The sequence below is a fragment of the Giraffa tippelskirchi genome, chromosome 13, assembly GCF_054371585.1.
Source record: "Giraffa tippelskirchi isolate mGirTip1 chromosome 13, T2T-mGirTip1v1.2.pri, whole genome shotgun sequence".
NCBI lineage: Eukaryota > Metazoa > Chordata > Mammalia > Artiodactyla > Giraffidae > Giraffa > Giraffa tippelskirchi.
This window is the reverse complement of record NC_137287.1, coordinates 18775728-18794748: the sequence shown is the minus strand read 5'-3', so window position 1 is coordinate 18794748 and position 19021 is coordinate 18775728. Positions and strand designations below refer to the sequence as shown.

Below are 19021 nucleotides of genomic sequence, written 5' to 3'. Positions count from 1 at the left end.
TTCACATGGTCTTCCCTCCGTGGGTCTGTGTCCAGATTTCCTTTTCTTATAAGGACATTAGATATATTGGATTAGGACTCACCCTAATGACCCCATTTTGCCTTAATTATCTCTTGAAAGATGCTATCTCTGGGATTCCCCTGGGGGTCCATTGGCTAAGAATCTGCCTTGCAATGCAGGGGACTTGGCTTCCGTCCCTGGTCAGGGAACGGAGATCCCACATGCCTCAGGGCCTCTAAGCCTTCACGCCCTAACTAGAGAGTCCGTGTGCTAACTGAAGAGTCTGTCCGCTGCAGCGAAAGATGCCGCATGATGCAGCTAAGACCCGATACAACCAAATAAATATTTTTTTTACAAAAAGAAAGACCTATTTCCAAATAGGGTCATATTCTGGAGTTTCAGGGGTTAGGATTTCAACACATGAATCTGGGCTGGGGATACAGTTCAATCCAGTGAAGTGAAGAGCCTGGAGGACACATTTGCAAACGTGAGTCTAAGGGCTTCCTCTCCCCTGTGAGCTGCTTGGGTATCCTGCCACTTCTGCTGTCCCTATTCTTCCTAAACTACTAGGACTCAGTGCCATCCCCACCTCCAGCCCATAAGTAGTCACATCCTTTCTTTAAATATGTGACTATTTTCAGTCCCGTTACATCAGGTCCTGAGACTCAGAAACTTCTACCTGGGGACTTCACATATCTCTGCTTGCATCCACTAAGAGATGCAATTAAAGTTTAATTCTTAGAGGTCGATCTTGAAAAAAAAAACTTTATGATAAATGTAACATGAACTGGTTTTTAGAAGAAAAAAACACTAACACATAAATGAAAATAAAGCCAAAGGCTTTTCTTTTCCCCAGCGCTCACATCTTGCTTTCTGCAATGCCAGCTTCATTCCCAGATAGGAACCATTGCTTACTGATGACTGTGTTTACTTCTCTTTGAGTGAGTCACACAGTATAGAGGAAGATGTGGAGACTGATAAAGTCTGATGACACTGATGACATATCCTTAATACTACTAGGGCTGCCACAAATCTGTAGTGAGTTAACAGTTACCCCATGGCAGCTCACCATCTACTAGGCTAACTGTTGTATTTCATCCTTACGGGACCCTGTGAGGTGGTCCTCTTATTATCCCATTTTTCAGATGGACATCTTCTGGCTTAGAGATCTTGAGTAACTTACAGTCACAGAGCTAGGAAACGATTAAGTCAGACCTTTTGGCTTCATAGCCTGCATTTGCACTGGCATTCTCACTGGATTGTGAACACCCTTCCACGACACTCTACAGAGGTTGAGTTCGCTATTTGGTAATTTTGACATTGTGTGTTCTCAGTGGGGTTATATGATGATATATAATTAACCTCTCCACTCTCTGTGAACATCTCTGTCACTTCCTTCCACCCTTTGCTTTTACAAACAAGGCTGTGAAGGATACCCTTCTGTCTCTGAATGTGTGTGTCTGTAGAGAAAATAAGAGGATGTACTTTTAAAATTTTGATACGCTTTGATATATTTTGATAAGCTGTCAGATGGTGATCTTATTTCTAAGTTCTTGGGAGAGACCTCCATGTCGTCCCCAAGTCATGTTACAGATTTAGTAAAAATCAGCCCCCTTTGTGCCCCAGGCATCTTGATAAAAAGCTTTTAATAGTAAGGATGGTGATTCCATGTACCATTTCCATGAGAAGAAAGAAAATAGGCAGTTTGAATATGGTTATTCTTCTTGGATGATCTTATTTAGAGTTTAGTTTCCATTATCAAAATAATTATCAATGCTCCTTTCCCTTCTGTGTGCAAGGGGGGAAAAGTAAATACTTCCTTTCTCCCTTTGAACTGTGGCAGAATCTTTTTTTTCTCTCTCAGTCTTGAGGATTCACAGGGAGAGCAAAGATTCCTTTTTTTAAACTTTTCCCAAGCGAATTTAAGTGGAGTGACAGGATTGCTTTAGCTGTAAAGCAAGACTAGATTTTCTAGGTGGTAGTTAGTGACAGGTGGGGGAGCCCTCAGCGTGGCAGGTAAGCAAAGCCACCATCCTGCTGTTGGTGACCTGCCCTGGGCAGGTGTGGGGGGAGTTCTGTGGGCAAAATACTGTCCCAGTGCCCCCTGAGAAGTCCAGTTAGGCACCTGTTAGCATTGTGCATCACTCAGAGAGCAAATCTCAAGACAGGCATTATATGAGTGACAATGGGATGGACCTCGGAAAGATTCTTTCTGGGTAAGACCAGAACTGGATACTTCCACTGGAGCCTGGGGCCCAGGGATTTAGAAGGTTCACATAATGGGACGGTGGTGGTGGTTTTCATTAAAATCCAACAAATGCATTTATGTGCCCATTAACTGTGACCAGATGTGTTTCCATGGAGGGTGCTTCCACAATCTCATTCATCCACATCATCTTTTATGGAGGCCCTCCTTGACATAAAATGCCCAATTTCTGTGTAAGAATTTTCCTTTTACTGTCTAGCTGTAAAAGAGACTGCTATTCGTCTCTCAGTTTTTGCTGGGCATGTGACAATCTGAAATAAAAACTACATTTCCTGGCCTTCCTTCTGCTTGATGTGGCTGACAAGGTTAAGTTCGTGCTGGTGGGATTTAAGAGCAGATCCTGGGTATGACTTCAGAGGAAGGTCCTTACAAGGGTGCTCTTTGCTGTGGATGAGAAGGTGAATGTAAGAGTTGAAATTGAGCAGAAATTTGGCCCCTCGTGGGGAGAGCATCATCTTGAGGATGAAGAAGCGGGAGGACTGGAGGAGCCTGATGGAAACCTCTGGATAAGAGAGAGATACCCTTCTGTATTGCTTTAGCCATGCTATCTTGGGTTTTAATTGTTCTTGGATAAACTTCATAGTAATGGATATGTCTGCCTTCTGCATTGCAGGCATTGTTTTAAGTGTTTTAGGGAGATCGTCTTATGAATCCTTATTATTGTCCACATTTTACTGATGAGGAAATTGAAACTTAAAGAAAGACTCTAAATGATATGTCTACGGTGACACACCCTGTCTTTTTGTGGGCCCAAGATTTTAACTTGTTTGACTCCACTGTCTCTCCTTTTAATCTGTGTGCTTTCCGGAAATGGTTCCAGGCATTTCTCATCCCGTATTGATTGCCTCTCAGTGCACCAGGTACTGTGCTTGGGGCTGGAGACACAAAGGTAAGCAAAAGCAGTCGATTCCTGGGCCTGGGCACTTGTCTTCCAGTGGAGAAGAAAGGTATAATCAATCAAAGTAAATAAAATTAAAATGACAAGGGACTTCCTGGTATTTCAGTGACTCCCAGTGAAGGGGGTCCGGGTTCGATTCCTGGCCAGGGAACTAGATACCACATGCTGCAGTACAAGTAAGAGTTTGCATGCCACAACTAAAGGTCCTACAGGCGGCAATGAGGACTGAAGATCCTGTGTGCTGCAACTAAGACTCAGCGCAGCCAAATAAATAAATATTCAAAAAAGTTAAAATTATGAGCAGGATGAGTACTATGAAAGAATGGTATCCAGTACTGTAAAAAGTATCCAGTACTGTAAAAGACTGTAACAAAGGGAGTGCAGTTTGAACATTTACTAAGAGCTGTAACCTATTAGAGGTTTGGAGAGTTGATCTCTCTATGAGACATCTATACATAAATATCAAATTGGAGTTCGATACATGTAGCTTGAGCTCAAAGGAGAGGGCAGGGCTAGGAGATATAACTTCGGGAGTTATCAACATAAAGGTGAAAGTTGAAACCATGGTCAATGAAGATTGTGTAAGTATGGTAGCTAGAAAGGAAGGCTTAGAAGTTTGGTGCAGAATAAATAAAGATGAACTTGTAAAAGAAAGAAAAGTGTAAGAGAACAATAGGAAAGCAAAGGCATCCGTATCTTGGCAATTGTAAATAGTACTGCTGTGAACATTGGGATGTATGTTTTGAATTACTGTTTCTGTGGTTTTTGTATATATACCCAGGAGCAGAATGGTTGAATCATATAGTAGTTTTATTTTTAGTGCTTGGAGGAACTTTCATACTATCTTCCATGGTGGCTGCACCAATTCATATTCCAACCAACAGTATACAAGTGTTTCCTTTTCTCCATGTCCTTGCCAACATTCATTGTTTGTAGATTTTTTCATGATAGCCATTTGACAGTATGAGGTGATATCTCACTAATGTTTTGATTTGCATTTCTGTAATAATTAGTGATATGGAGTGTCTTTTCATGTGCTTGTTAGCCATTCATATGTCTTCTTTGGAAAAATGTCTATTCAGGTCTTCTGCCCATTTGGGGGGATTTTTTATTTTATATTGAACTGTATGAGCTGCTTGTCTATTTTGGATATTAACCTCTTGTCCATTTTACCATTTGCAAATATTTTCTTCCAGTCTGTAAGTCAATGTTGCTTCAATAAAAAGAAAGCAAATGCAGTTTTATGGCACTAAGGGTTTTAAAAAGGAAGGCCTGATCTACTATGTTGAATGTCACTAAGACATTTTCTAAACTGAAGTCTGAAAAATATCTGTTTGACTTACTCTAAAGCTTGAAGAAAAGTTGACTTTTTAAGATGTGTCATAGCATTCTGAGAGCTAAGAGATGCCAGATCCAACATCAAAGATATCTCTAAAGGTTCAGAAAGATAGAAATGGGTCGGCATTGAGTGTTACTTCTTGGGAACAGGGGAGGCGGGTGTGAGGAAAATGAGTCTCTCGTTTAACGAATGTTTAAGGCAACTGGTTCTTTGCCAAGTGCTGTAGATGCTGGGGAAATGGTAAACAGTGAGACACTTTCATCCTTCTGGACCTCATAGTCTAGGTGGGAAGACAGACAAGCAAATGCCAGTCACAATTTAGGTTAATAAGTGCAGAATGTGTCAGTCTGGGTGCTTTTGTCTGTAAGTGAGAAAATTTCTAATGAACAGTGACTTAGGATATTTAGATTTCACTTAGTAAAAAATCCAAGGGGACGGTCCCAGGATAGAGTCAGCAGTTCACCAGGCTTACAAAGGGTTCAGGCTGTTTATGTCCTTCCACGCTGCCGTGTTAGCCTGTTGGATTTTGAACTATGCGTTGTTACAGCATGATCTGAAGACGGCCGCAGCTTTAGGTGTTCTCGCCTGAGAGTTTGCAAAGATGGGAGGGAGGAAAAGTGTCAAAAAGGCTATTTCTCCAGACAGCTCCTGCCTTTCATTAAGGAGAAAATTCCTTCCAGAAGAACCTAGTATATTTTCTTTACACCCACTGGCCACAAATGGGCCCTGTTCATTTATTCTAAAAAATCTGTTCATCACTGCTGTCTGTCAGGCACATTTGAAGGTAAAACAAGGGAAATGACTCTTAAGCTGAGAAGTAAGGGACCTGTAGGGGTTAGACATTTAAGCTAAGGGCTAGTAGTGAGCGAAATGTTTTGGGCATAGGGAACAGTATGCAGAGGCTTGGAGGAGAGAGAAGATGTGATAGATACACATCTGATGGTGAAATGATGCTATTCTTGTCTTTAAATGTGACTTCAGTGTGGATTACTACAGACTGGGGCTTGGGAACTGTAACCGCAATCTAACCGTGGTGATCCCTGAGGCACCCTTATATTCTTAATTGAGGGTTGCCTTGAAGAACTACCTTATTTGGGCTAACTACCTTATTTGGGCTAACTACCTTATTTGAGCTAGCCTTAGTCTTTTTATGCACCCCCCACCCCAATAGCACATGTCTGCATAGCAGTGAGATATACCCTTCTTTCACTGAAAGGAATATTTTTCACAAATCTCATCCAAATGAATTAGCATTCCCATCTCACCTGACTCAGGAACAAATTTCTGTGCTTACACATGGGTTGACCGTGTGCAGTTGACCACTGCCTTGAAAATCAGAGCCAGTCAGTGTCTTTTGCTGCAGACAACCCTGAAGAGCCTGTTTCTGGCCACTGCCTCCTCCATGTTCACAGTGATGCTGTTGAATTACAGCTGACATTCTGTGTAAAGTACACATACTCCTCAGTGCAAGAGGCGAGTGGAAGAAAAGGAGGGAGGGCATTGTGAAGAGAGGTGAGAGGGGTTAAAAACATTTTATAATTTTTACTTAGACATTTGTCCTGGAGCCTCTTTTTTTTTTTTTCTCGTTCTCTGCAGAAGTACTGGGTGGATTTGTTTTATGATTCAAATGCATATTTACAGTGCAAGTTTTCCTTCTCTTGACAAGAAACGTCAGGCTGGGAGGAAGGCCTGTTGGGGAGCCCTTATATGTCTTCTTCTTCTTGTCTGACCAGATTGCCTTAATGCACCCAGTTTTCTTCCTTGCTAAGAAAAGGCTCTTTGTTGTCAGCATTGTGTTTTGGTGGTGTGTAGCTTTTTTGGGAAATTCAAGTTTATTAGATAACTGTCTGGGAAATTTCTCCAGGGAGTGGGCTGACATAACCGGATTTTTCAGAGAATAAAGCTAACCAACTAACTCCACCCTAAAATTAGCCTGCTACCTTGTGCACCCTACAATGCAAATTGTCTTTATTAAAACTTGCAGACCTCTGTCAGCTCTTGGAGAGTACAAAAGCCAGGATATAAAGTACATCTTCATACCTCTGAGACTCTATGAGGAGGGTTATCTGGTCTACCAAGGTACCAGGTGATGATATATATTTTTACTTGCCAGTCCTTTATTAAAACCATTTTGTTTATGTCCAGTTCACAGAATGCCCAATGGATGCCTCGTGTTCCTTTTCTTTGGGTTCATTTTGCTTTGCTTTTCAGCTCATGAGGAATGAAGCTGGCCTTCTGGGAAATTACCTTGGTTTCTCAGACAATACCCAGCAAGGGCATGTGGATATACAGTGACTTGGGAAAGGTCACAGTATTTTAACAAGTGATTTAAAGTGGTTTTAGGGAGAAAGAATTAAGGTGCCAGGTGTTTAGATTGCCTTGGAAATATGGAGCAGTCAGGTAACATGTGCTTTGGAGCCAACAGCTTGGCTGTGAATATGAGCTGTGTGACCTTGAATGAATTACTGAACTGGTTTGCGAGTCAGTTTCCTCATCTGTAAAACAGGGATATTAATAGTATGTACTTTATAGGTTAGTTACAAGGATTAAATGAGATACACATGCAGAGCTCTGGAAAAGAAATACAATAAAGCAAAGTGGATAATGTGGACATTTTTAAAAATGAGAAGTCAGTTATTTGTCAGTATAGACAAATGAATCCAGGTACCTTTGGTGTTTGTTTTTTTTTTTAAATACCAGTTGTTCTCCGTAGGCATCTATGTTTCTTTTCTCGAATCCTTACTGGATTCCACTAAAAAATCAAGCAGCTGTATTTGTCTAATATTGGATAATTGCTTTATAACTGTCTGCTCTCCCTAGTGCTTTGCAAATTGCTGGGAAAACACAAGTAAATCACAAGATTTGAAAAGAGTGGTATAAATTTGACTGATACATTCTTTGAAAATCATTTGTAATCAACTTGAATTTGGCTCCAAATTTTCACAGTAGCATCCAAAAGGATGGGTTTGTCCGTCTGTCTAACAGTTTTGTACCTCTTGTTCCCAAAATAGAATTAGTGAGATTGAAATGCTTTTTTTTCCTTCAACCTACAAGTGATTTCACTCTTCCAGAGTTAGCACATTGTTCTTCATATCTGGTTATTCACATCTCATTTGAGTGTCATTAGGAAGGGTGGCTTTAAAAAAATGTTTTATTAGAGAATAGTGGCTTAACAATGTTGTATTAGTTTCTGCTGTACAGCAAAGTGAAGCAGTTATATGTATACATATATCCCCTCTTTTTAAGATTCCTTTGCCATTGAGGTCACCACAGAGCCCTGACTAGAGTTCCCTATGCTACACAGTAGGTTCTCATAAGTTATCTCTTTTATATGCAGTAGTGTATATATGTCAGTCTCAATCTCCCACCTCATCCCACCTCCCCATTCCGCCTTGGTATCCATAAGTTTGTTCTCTACATCTGTGTCTCTATTTCTCCTTGGCAAATAAGTTCACCTCTACCATTTTTCTAGATTCTACATATAAGTCAGAAAGAGAAAACAAAATATGGTAGAATATCACTTATATGTGGAAGGATGGCTTTAAGTCCTATCGCCAGTCATTTCCATCAGCAAGGATTCTCTTCCAAGCAGAGTAAACCTCTACATCACCTACTTAAATAGAAATCCCAGCACTGCCATCGTTTCTCCCAACAGAAGAAAATCATTATGAGTTCAGGGTCGCAGCTCCACTTGAGAAAGATTTGGAAAATGAAGAAATGGAATTCATACAGAAAAGCTGCCTTTTTCTTGTTTCATATTTGGCAGTGTCATCAGCCACGTGCCTGACGGGGGTACCACTGAGGTGAAGCAGGAGATTTTAAATGGCATCACTAGTGATTATGCTTCCATACTAAAACCCCTTCCCCACACTTTTTTTCCATGTAACTATGTTTTCCTAACAGTGAAGTCATCACCTGAACCTGAGTTAGCACTGACTATCAAATTCCTCATCTGGTTCGAAGAGAGGTCAGGTCATTGGCCACTTCATTGCCTCATTATAAATTAAAACAAAGGGTTTATTGAGTTCTTGGACATATTAAAATTTATTAACCTCAGAAGGATATTTGGTGGCTGAAACCTCTAGTTATAAAGTGAAACTGGGAATAGAACTGCCATACGACCCAGCAATCCCACTGCTGGGCATACACACCGAGGAAACAAGAATTGAAAGAGACGCGTGTACCCTAATGTTCATCGCAGCACTGTTTACAATAGCCAGGACATGGAAGCAACCTAGATGTCCATCAGCAGACGAATGGATAAGGAAGCTGTGGTACATATACACAATGGACTATTACTCAGCCATTAAAAAGAATACATTTGAATCAGTTCTACTGAGATGGATGAAACTGGAGCCCATTATACAGAGTGAAGTAAGCCAGAAAGAAAAACACCAATACAGTATACTAATGCATATATATGGAATTTGAAAGATGGTAACGATAACCCTATATGCGAGACAGAATAAGAGACACAGATGCATAGAACAGTCTTGTGGACTCTGAGGGAGAAGGTGAGGGTGGGATGTTCTGAGAGAATAGCATTGAAACATGTATATTATATGTGAAACAGAACACTATTCCAGGTTCGATGCATGAGACAAATGCTCAGGGCTGGGGCAATGGGATGACCCAGAGGGATGGGATGGGGAGGGATGTGGGAGGGGGGTTCAGGATGGGGAACACATGTAAACCCATGGCTGATTCATGTCAATGTATGGCAAAAACCACTACAACATTGTAAAGTAATTAGCCCCCAACTAAAATAAATAAATTTATTTAAAAAAAATAAAGTGAAAGTTCTGTCCAAATTTTTGCGACTATATATTAAAGATAACCTTTTTCTATCTCTTTCTCTCTCTTTTTTAAGATATCAACTATGTATTTTTGATGCTTTCTTTCCTTCTCATTCTTCCTTTCTATTTATTTCCTTTTCCCCCTCCCTTCCTTCCTTCCTTTTTTTTTTTTTAAAGAAACAACACTTATGTGTATACTTTAATACAGAATGCTTTAATTTCTAAACTACTATCATTTTATTTTTCCTGTGAGCCTTCTCATAGGACCATGCTGCTTGCCCCAATGCTTTGGCATGTAGCATTTCTGAAAGGATTTTTTATAGGAGGATGTCACAGGATGGAATGGTTGCCAAGTGACCTCCTTCATTTATTGTTACCATTGACTCATTTTTAGGAGCATCTTAGAACACTTAACTTACTTACCAAAACCTCACTTGAAAATAGCCTGTTTTTTCCTGCATATTAACATAATAATTGTTCATTATAGGAAATTCAGAAAATATCAAAAGCATGCAGGGAAAACAGAGAAAAATTCCCTTCACTCATAATACTACTATTCAGAGGATGTTTATTTTCTGTGCACATACATGCATATATATTTGATTGTTGGTATTTTGTCAAATTTGGGATTATCCTCTATAATTTTTAGCTTATTTTTCCCCACTTAAATATAGAATGTTGACATATTTTCATGCTAGAAAATTCTGTTACTAGAGTGGTTTTCAATTTTGTTTTTACTGTATTCTGCAGTGGGCTTCCCTGCTGGCTCATCTGGTGAAGAATCCTCCCGCAATGCGGGAGAACTGGGTTCAATCCCTGGGTTGCCTGCAGTAAGAGATACATTTCATATAATGACCTAGAATAAACACACATGCATTTCAAAAAATTCATAAAACCATAACAACACTTTGTGTGGTGCACTCTGATATTCTTCTATTCAAAAATCTGTGCATGAGAGGACTTCCCTGGTTGTCCAGTGGTTAAGAACCTGCCTTGCAATGTAGGGGATGCAAGTTCAATCCTTGGTCAGGGAGCTAAGATTCCATATGCTCCGGAGCAGCTAAGCCTGTGTGCTGCAGCTACTGAGCCTATGTGCTACAACTAAGACCCAACACAACCAAATAAATGAATATTTTTTAAAAAGCTGTCCATGGCCCACAAAAACTGGTTTCATGCCTCATTAGGGATTTGTGACCCACAGTTTGCAAACTACTTCTTTACCGCGTGAATTTTATTGGCTGTGTAGTGTTCATTGTCGGAGAAGGCAATGGCACCCTACTCCAGTACTCTTGCCTGGAAAACCCCATGGATGGAGGAGCCTGGTGGGCTGCAGTCCATGGGGTCGCTCGGAGTCGGAGACGACTGAGCGACTTCACTTTCACTTTTCACTTTCGTGCATTGGAGAAGGAAATGGCAACCCACTCCAGTGTTCTTGCCTGGAGAATCCCAGGGACGGGGGAGCCTGTTGGGCTGCCGTTTATGGGGTCGCGCAGAGTCGGACACAACTGAAGCGACTTAGCAGTAGCAGTGTTCATTGTATGGTATGAGTGTATCATAATGTATTTAACTGATGTCCTACAGGCAGACATTCCATTCACCTGCTTCCAGTGTTTCCCTGGTCCTACAACATTGCAGTGAGCAAATGGTACAGAAAACACACGTACACACACACACTTTCTGAGGACAAGTTCCAGGGCATACATGGGCATATAATTACTGGGTCAAAAGGTGAGCGAGTGAGCATGATTTTAACACGTTGCTGAATTTCTCTCCAGGAAGCTTATATGAATATTTACACTCTCGCCAGCTGTGTCTGGGGATGGCCGGTTCTCCCTGCCCTCACCCGTAAAAATGAAATTCTTTGAGTTCACTTAGAATCTCAATCACAGATGAAATTCACAGAGCATTCAACAGTGAGGGGAGAAATGTTTTTGGCAGTGATCAAGGTCTGCTCTATGACTAAAGATTGCTATTGTGTCCAAATTGTATATGTTAATGTCCCGTGCAGTGTGTTCTGCAGGTGAGGTTTAGTATGTAGTTTCTCTTGTGTGCCTCTGAAAAGAAGTGTGTATTTTAAACATTGCAGAGTGCTCTTTACCCTCTGTAGACCTTCCCATTGTCCTTGGCCATGGGCCCTCTGATTCTCTCAGAAAGAATATAGATGCAGTAACCATGTGTCATGCAATCTTCAGGACAGACTTCATTGCACGTGTTCCTGCTTTCCCTTGGTCTAGTTATATTTCTTTGTCGTCCTTACTTTTGAGTTGGATCGTAGCATCTCTGTAAGGACAGGTATATGCCCTCACTGAGAGCAACACCACTCTGTGTTCCATTCAGAGGAATAGCTGTCCAGCAAAAAGGCATGTACAAGTTGTTTTATTTTTATTATCGCAATAGATTGAAAACCACCTAAGTGTACACAGTAGGACACTGATTGGGTAAGTTACGGCTTATCCGCAGAAGGGATACATAACAGGCATGGAACAGTCTCCAAGATCTATGGTTGATGAGAAAAAACAGGCTGCAGAGAAGTGTTTAGTGTAAATCCTGGACACTGTGCACCATCCTGTGAGTGTATTACTTCAATCAAAATAGATAATGGAAAAAAGTAAAGATTAGCAAGTCTCTAAGATATTTTACAAAAATGTTTATCAGAAAAACAAAACACCTCGATTGTCTAATATTGATACTGCGTTGTTTCTGATTGAAAAATTTTTTAAAGTTTATTTTATTGAAATGTTGTGTGTTAATTTCTGCTATGCAGCAGAGTGATTCAGTTATACATACATATATATATATATTCCTTTTCATATTCTTTTCTGTTATGGTTCATCAGAGAATATGGAACATAGTTCCTTGTGCTAAACAGTGGGACCTTGTTGTTTATCCAGTCTGAACCTCCTAACCCCAACTTCTCACTCTATCCCACCCCCATCCTTTCTTCCCTTGAGAATTTTGAGCTGAGTCCTCCCAGGGTGGTGGAAATCTATTGGGGGTACAAGTAGACACTTGGAAGGAATTAACACCATTTCTCCGAATGCCTATCCGCTACCACCTTAAGGACACCCAGGGAGAACCTGCGTCATTCAGTCAGACTTAATCCATTTAGAGGGAGTCTTTTCAAAGCTGAATTATGCCAGTTGGTACACTTCATGACTAGAATTATGATCTGCTTCTGGGGTTGCTGATCATTCAAGTGTTTTATGGAAAACTGAAACTGACAAAAAGCACATGTGCATACCCAGACACCGAGGCACATGCTTTAAAAGGATAAAGTCAGTATTTATGACTTTAGTGTTATAGACCTTGTGGAAATACTGGGGTGAGCTTAGAGGGAGGAGGTCTGGCTTCATGTGAAGACCTTGGGAATGTGTGTTATACATTTTATACCATTTATCACCTGAATTTAACTACTCTTTTATTCTGATTGGGTTTTCAGCAGATTTTTCTTTAAAATGTATGTTTCCATGTTACTTTCTCCATACACCCCACCCTCTTCTCCCCCCCCCAGTAGATTTATAGTCAAGTTTTAGCATCATTCTGACCTAGGCTAAAATCTCAGGGTTGCCTAGTCCCAGCTGTGTGACCTTGGGCTAGTTGCTTGGCTTCTCTGAACTTTAATTTTTGATCTTACAAAGTGAAAAGAATAGTACTTTTGCCATAGGACTGTTGATTGGGTTCAGTCATGTCTGACTCTTTGCAACCCCGTGGACTGTAGCCTACCAGGTTCCTCCGTCCATGGGATTTTCCAGGCAAAAGTACTGGAGTGGGTTGCCATTTCCTTCTCCAGGGGACCTTCCTGACCTAGGGATCTAACCTGGGTCTCCCGCATTGTAGGCAGACACTTTACCATCTGAGCCAAAATTATATCAAGTCCCTACCCCATTGCTGTCCCTTGGTAGATCCTGGTTAATTGAAAGCTGCTTCTTGTTTTTATTATGTTCTTGGAAGAGAGGCCTCCTGTTTACAAGGTGTTCGTGCGAACTGAGAAGGTCTCTGGGGCAGGGACTTCCCTGGTGGTCCAGTGGTTAAGACTCCTAGCTTCCCCTGCAGGGGGCATGGGTTCCATCCCTGGTTGGGGAACTAAGATATCCTGCACACCACATGGCCTGGCCAAAAAAGAAAAAAAGGTAAAGAGTCCGCCTGCCAATGCAGGAGCCACAGGAGACGTAGGTTCGATCCCTGGTTTGGGAAGATCCCCTGTAGGAGGAAATGGCAACCCACTCCAGTATTCCTGCCTAGAGAATCCCATGGACAGAGGAGCCTGGACTGGGCCCCAGTCCATGGGGTGGCAAAGAGTCAGACATGACTGACTGCACACACTAACAGTAACTAACATTAAGATGCATATGTTGAATGTGTGCAGTTTTGTGTATTAGCTGTATCTGAATAAAGCTTATAAAAAAAGAAGATCTCTGGGCTGTGCAGAACTGGGAGGCCCACGGCGACAACCCCTTAGAAATAAGGACTCAGAGACTCAGTGGGAAAGTGGCTATACAAATCAACATTCCAGAAGAATCTTCAGTGTTTGTGTCTCCTGTTTCTGAGCAATGATAGCTAAAACCTTAAAATGTTTTAGTACTGTGGATTTTGGGGGATCATGAAAATCCACAGGACTGGAGAGACGGGGCATGACCAAGGAGCCAAGCTGGGAGCATCAAACCAAAGAATTCAGTAGGGAAATTAGGAGTTTTTTCCTGGGCTCTTCTCCTGAAAAAGAAATGAAACACAGAGAAAGATAAATATATTAATATGATGTCACATATAGGTGGAATCTGAAAAATAATACAAGTGAACTTATTTACAAAACGAAAGTGGACTCACAGACATAGAAAAAAAAGACTTATGGTTACCAAAGGGAAAGTGGGGGGAGGAGGGATGAACTAGGAGTTTGGGATTAATAGATACATACCACTATATATAAAATAGATTAACAACAAGCATATACTGTATAGCACAGGGAACTATTTTCAATATCTTATAATAACCTATAGTGGAAAATAACCTGGAAAAGAATACACACACACACACGTATGTATATATATATATGACATGTCATGTCATCCAGTCCCATCACTTCATGGCAAATAGATGGGGAAACAGTGGAAACAGTGGCAGACTTTATTTTTGGGGGGCTCCAAGATCACTGCAGATGGTGACTGCAGCCATGAAATTAAAAGACGCTTACTCCTTGGCAGGAAAGTTATGACCAGCCTAGATAGTGTATTAAAAAGCAGAGACATTAGTTTGCTGACAAAGGTCCGTCTAGTCAAGGCTATGGTTTTTCCAGTAGTCATGTATGGATGTGAGAGTTGGACTGTAAAGAAAGCTGAGCGCCGAAGAATTGATGCTTTTTAACTGTGGTGTTGGAGAAGTCCATTGAAGAGTCCCTCTTGAAGAGTCCCTTGGACTGCAAGGAGATCCAACCAGTCCATCCTAAAGAAGATCAGTCCTGAGTGTTCATTGGAAGGACTGATGCTGAAGCTGAAACTCCAATACTTTGGCCACCTGATGAGAAGAGCTGACTCATTTGAAAAGACCCTGATGCTGGGAAAGATTGAAGGCCGGAGGAGAAGGGGATGACAGAGGATGAGATGGTTGGATGGCATCACCGACTCAATAGACATGAGTTTGAATAAGCTCTGGGAGTTGCCGATAGACAGGGAGGCCTGTAATGCTGCAGTCCAGGGGGTCACAAAGAGTCGGACATGACTGAGCAGCTGAACTGATATATATTTTATACATATATATATATATATATATATATATACACACACACACACATATACACATATATATGTATATATATATATCTTAACACATTTGCTGTATACCTAAAACTAACACAATATTGTAAATCAACTACAGTAGTGGTGGTTTAGTTCCTCAGTTGTGTCTGTCTCTTTGTGACCCAATGGACTGTAGCCCGTCAGCCTCCTCTGTCCATGGAGTTTCGCAGGCAAGAATACTGGAGTGGGTTGCCATTTCCTTCTCCAGGGGATCTTTCTGATCCAGCGATCAAACCACATCTCCTAAATTGCAGGCGGATTCTTTATCACTGAGCTACCAAGGAAAAAGTGCACCTATTCTAAAAGCAAATCATTGCTATCTACAGCCATACTACACGGAACATGCCTGATCTTGTCTGATCTTGGAAACTAAGAAGAGTGAGGCCTGGTTAGTACTTGGGTGGGAGACCACCTGGGAATACTGAGTGCTGTGGGCTTTTTAAAAAGCAAACTATTGCATAAAACTTTGACTCATTAATTGCCAATGCTCCTTCAGATTATATGGATTACAGAAGAGATCAAGTATAATTGAAATGTGTCAACTCTGAAACTATTACTGTTTTTATTTCTAGGACCATGCCTCTCCCTCCTTTAAAAATTATTGTGATAAAATAAAAATAATATAAACTTAAAAAGAAATGGGACACAGTGTTTGGAATATGTCCCAGACATCTCATGGTGTGAAAGCCTGTGGTTTTCTCCACTGCCCACAACTTCCACATGTTTGGATATTGAGCCCTCTGAAATACTGGTCTTGCTATCAGATCCATAACTCACGTGCATCATTTTGATTCAAGAGATGCAGAAAGCATAGAATAGATGCAAGTTCTGTCCTGGAGCCCGGATTCTCATCCTCTTTAGATGAAGTGTAGTTTGGTTTAACAATACCACCTGGGCAGGCAGAAAAGCGATAGAGAGGAAGTTACTTTTTGCGATTTCAATCCCAAAGACAGATTTCCAAGTACAAAGTGCTGGTGTCTTGTATTGTGAGAGACTTGAAGCCTCAGATTCTCACTCATTTCCTTCCCCTCCTTGTTGTCATGGGGACTTCTTTTCCCTGAGTTATTACATCTTGCACTTCAGCAAAAATTTTATTGCTTCGGGACCATCGAGTCTCGGGTGGGACATCTTTCACTGGTCATGGTGTAATACACAGAGGTAATTTCTTTCAAATGATTTTTGCTTGAAGTGGTCTTCAATGAATTGAGAAGGGTTAAGAGTATGAATGGAGGGCTGAATTTCCAGCATCGGGACCAGGCTTGGAGTGCATCCCCTCAGCTTTGCCAGAGCCTTTGATGTGGATGTGGATTGCCTTCATGGCACAGAAATAGGCAGCAATCCATTTGATTCTCTTGTTTGACCACAAAAAAAGGCATTATTCAATGCTATAGTCTGTTTTAGTCTCTCCCAGATCACTTCTGAAAGTTTTATTTCTGAAGTGGAGTGTTTTCATCAAAAGGGAATAGTTGGGATTTCTCAAAGGCGGAGGTTAGTCATTATGCTGGGGAAACAGTTAGACAAAGCAATCTCAATAGATGACTGCATGCTGGAGTCTTCAATGATGCCCTGGGTGTTGCACCGGCCGCCTCTGATTTTTATCTTTTTCTTTGTCTTTTGAGGCCCTTGTATACCTGGTATTTTCTTTCCTGTTGCTACTTTGAGCCCCAACAGTAAGAGATTTGACATTAGAACAGTTCCTTGGCATGTTTTCTTCTTGTTTCATTTTACTCCTTTCCTGCCTCTCTCTTCCTCTTCCCCTTCCCTTCCTCCCTTCCTTTCTCCTTCCGCTTCTTCTTCCTCCCTCCCTCCTGCTCTCCCTCCCTTCCTGAGTTGGGGGGAATCTCCAAAACCACTTTCCTGTTTGGTGATTTGCAAGCAGGACTCACAGAACTCAGAAAAGCTGTTATTCTCACAGTCCTGGAAGGATGCATGTTAAAATCAGCAAAGGACAAAAACACAGAGGGCAGAGTTCAGGAGAAACCAGACCCAGGCTACCATATGTGTCCTCCCAGTGGAGCCACACAGACAGCACGAATTCTCCCAGCAACAGTGATAGATGTGCTAAGTGGTGCCAACCAGGGACGCTCACCGAGGCTTGCTGTCCAGGAATTGTGCTGGGGACCAGTCATCTAGGCCTGGAGTGCCCGGGTGAAGGCCTTAGCTACTCAGCCCCCAAGATCCGCCCCTTCAAGGGTCCAGCTGATTTGGCATGGCCCAGGGCCCCAGGCAAACAGAAACAGCTGTTCACTGTAAATCACAGTGTTAGCATGAACTGTTTGGCATGTTCCAATGTCTCAGTTATACAGACCCTTCTCAGGTAGGGTATTTATTCCAAGGGTTCAGAGTTTACCTCCCAGGGCATGGTAAAGGGTCAGGCTTTTTTCAGAGTGTGCAGGGTTTGGGGCCTGCAAACCTGCTGAGTTAACCCTTTAATGCACTCCCACCCCAGCACAGACTGTAGGTCAGGCAAGTGTAAGCTTCTGGGGAAAATAAAGATGCTTTCTTACATTACATACAAACCTGAAGACTTGCTTGGAGGCTGTTAGGAGGTTTGCTTTTGTCACTTTGCTGTCCCATAGTGAGCAAGCCGTTTGGTTAGAGTCTATTTTGAAAGGATAAAACTTTTCATAATGTTTGCAAAGGAGCAGTTCCATCATATTGCTGCATTTCCAGTTGGCCTCTCCTGATCCAAGATTGGGGTAGAAACACTGCAAAACCCACAAGGCCTTCTAGGATGGCCTGCCCTCTTTTAGGATCCAGGGAATAAGTGTCAGTCAAAGCAGCTGGATCAGGCTTTCCATTTTTGAAACTTATGTCTTTAAAACAAATATTCTAAAGCAAATATTGTAGCCTTTCCCTCTCCTTTCCTTTCTCTCACTGCCTTCCCTGCCCCCCACCTCCTCAAACCCTGGACACTAGATGAACATCAGGAGGGATTGCCAAACAGGTGGTACTTTCTGGAGGCAGTTTACATCAGCTACCTTTTTACATTGGATGAATTCTGTCAACACATATCTGCTCAAATAAATGGATATGCTCATTCTGATGACTCATTTGGTGAACTGCATTGATATGCCATCTCTTGGGCTGATCCTTGTAACCCTGACACCCAAACAGTAGGAAATGAATGATTATTTTCGTGCTAACAAGCACTGGAGAACAAGCTTTTTTTTTCCCCTTAGCTATTCACACTGGTACCCTTGACCTTCAGCTGGCATTCTGAGTGGCATAGTGGATGGGTAGAGCCTGGGTGACCCCATGGGGCTCTTGACACCCTGAAGAGGCATTAAGAAATGGGTTTTGGCAATCGGCTCATACAGTCTTGGCTGAAGGAATAACAGAATCCCTGAAGCATCCCACTGCATGAATAAGATCAGTTAGATTTCTGGAAGGAGGCAGGGTTGTGTGGGTTATTGGAGGCCATGAATTTTAATTGTCGATCTTGCTCCTGATGCTTCCTAGCTGTGGGACTTGGAACATATCATCTAATCCTTCAGGCTGTCTGTTTCCTCATCAGTTACAGGAGGGTAGCAATAGTAACTATTTTACTGGATGCTGCTGCTAAGTCGCTTCAGTCTTGTCCGACTCTGTGCGACCCTATAGATGGCAGCCCACCAGGCTCCCCCCTCCCTGGGATTCTCCAGGCAAGAACACTGGAGTGGGTTGCCATCTCCTTCTCCAATGCATGAAAGTGAAAAGTGAAAGTGAAGTCGCTCAGTTGTGTCCGATTCTTAGCGACCCCATGGACTGCAGCCTACCAGGCTCCTCCGTCCATGGGATTCTCCAGGAGAGAATACTGGAGTGGGGTGCCATTGCCTTCTCCATTTTACTGGATAGTTATGCTGATTTGCAGGGTAGAGCAATTAAGACTTTCCACAGGGAAAGCCTTGGCTACACAGTAACTACAACGTTGTTGCCAGAATCTGTAGTAGT

General features: G+C 41.9%; 1 protein-coding gene and 1 pseudogene across 1 annotated transcript in view; both read left to right on the top strand.

Annotated features, from left to right (window-relative positions):
- HS3ST4 (heparan sulfate-glucosamine 3-sulfotransferase 4) overlaps positions 1-19021 on the top strand; it is a 475623-nt gene that overhangs the window by 23913 nt on the left and 432689 nt on the right. The window lies entirely within an intron of this gene.
- LOC145533643 (5S ribosomal RNA) lies at positions 15407-15525 on the top strand (annotated as a pseudogene).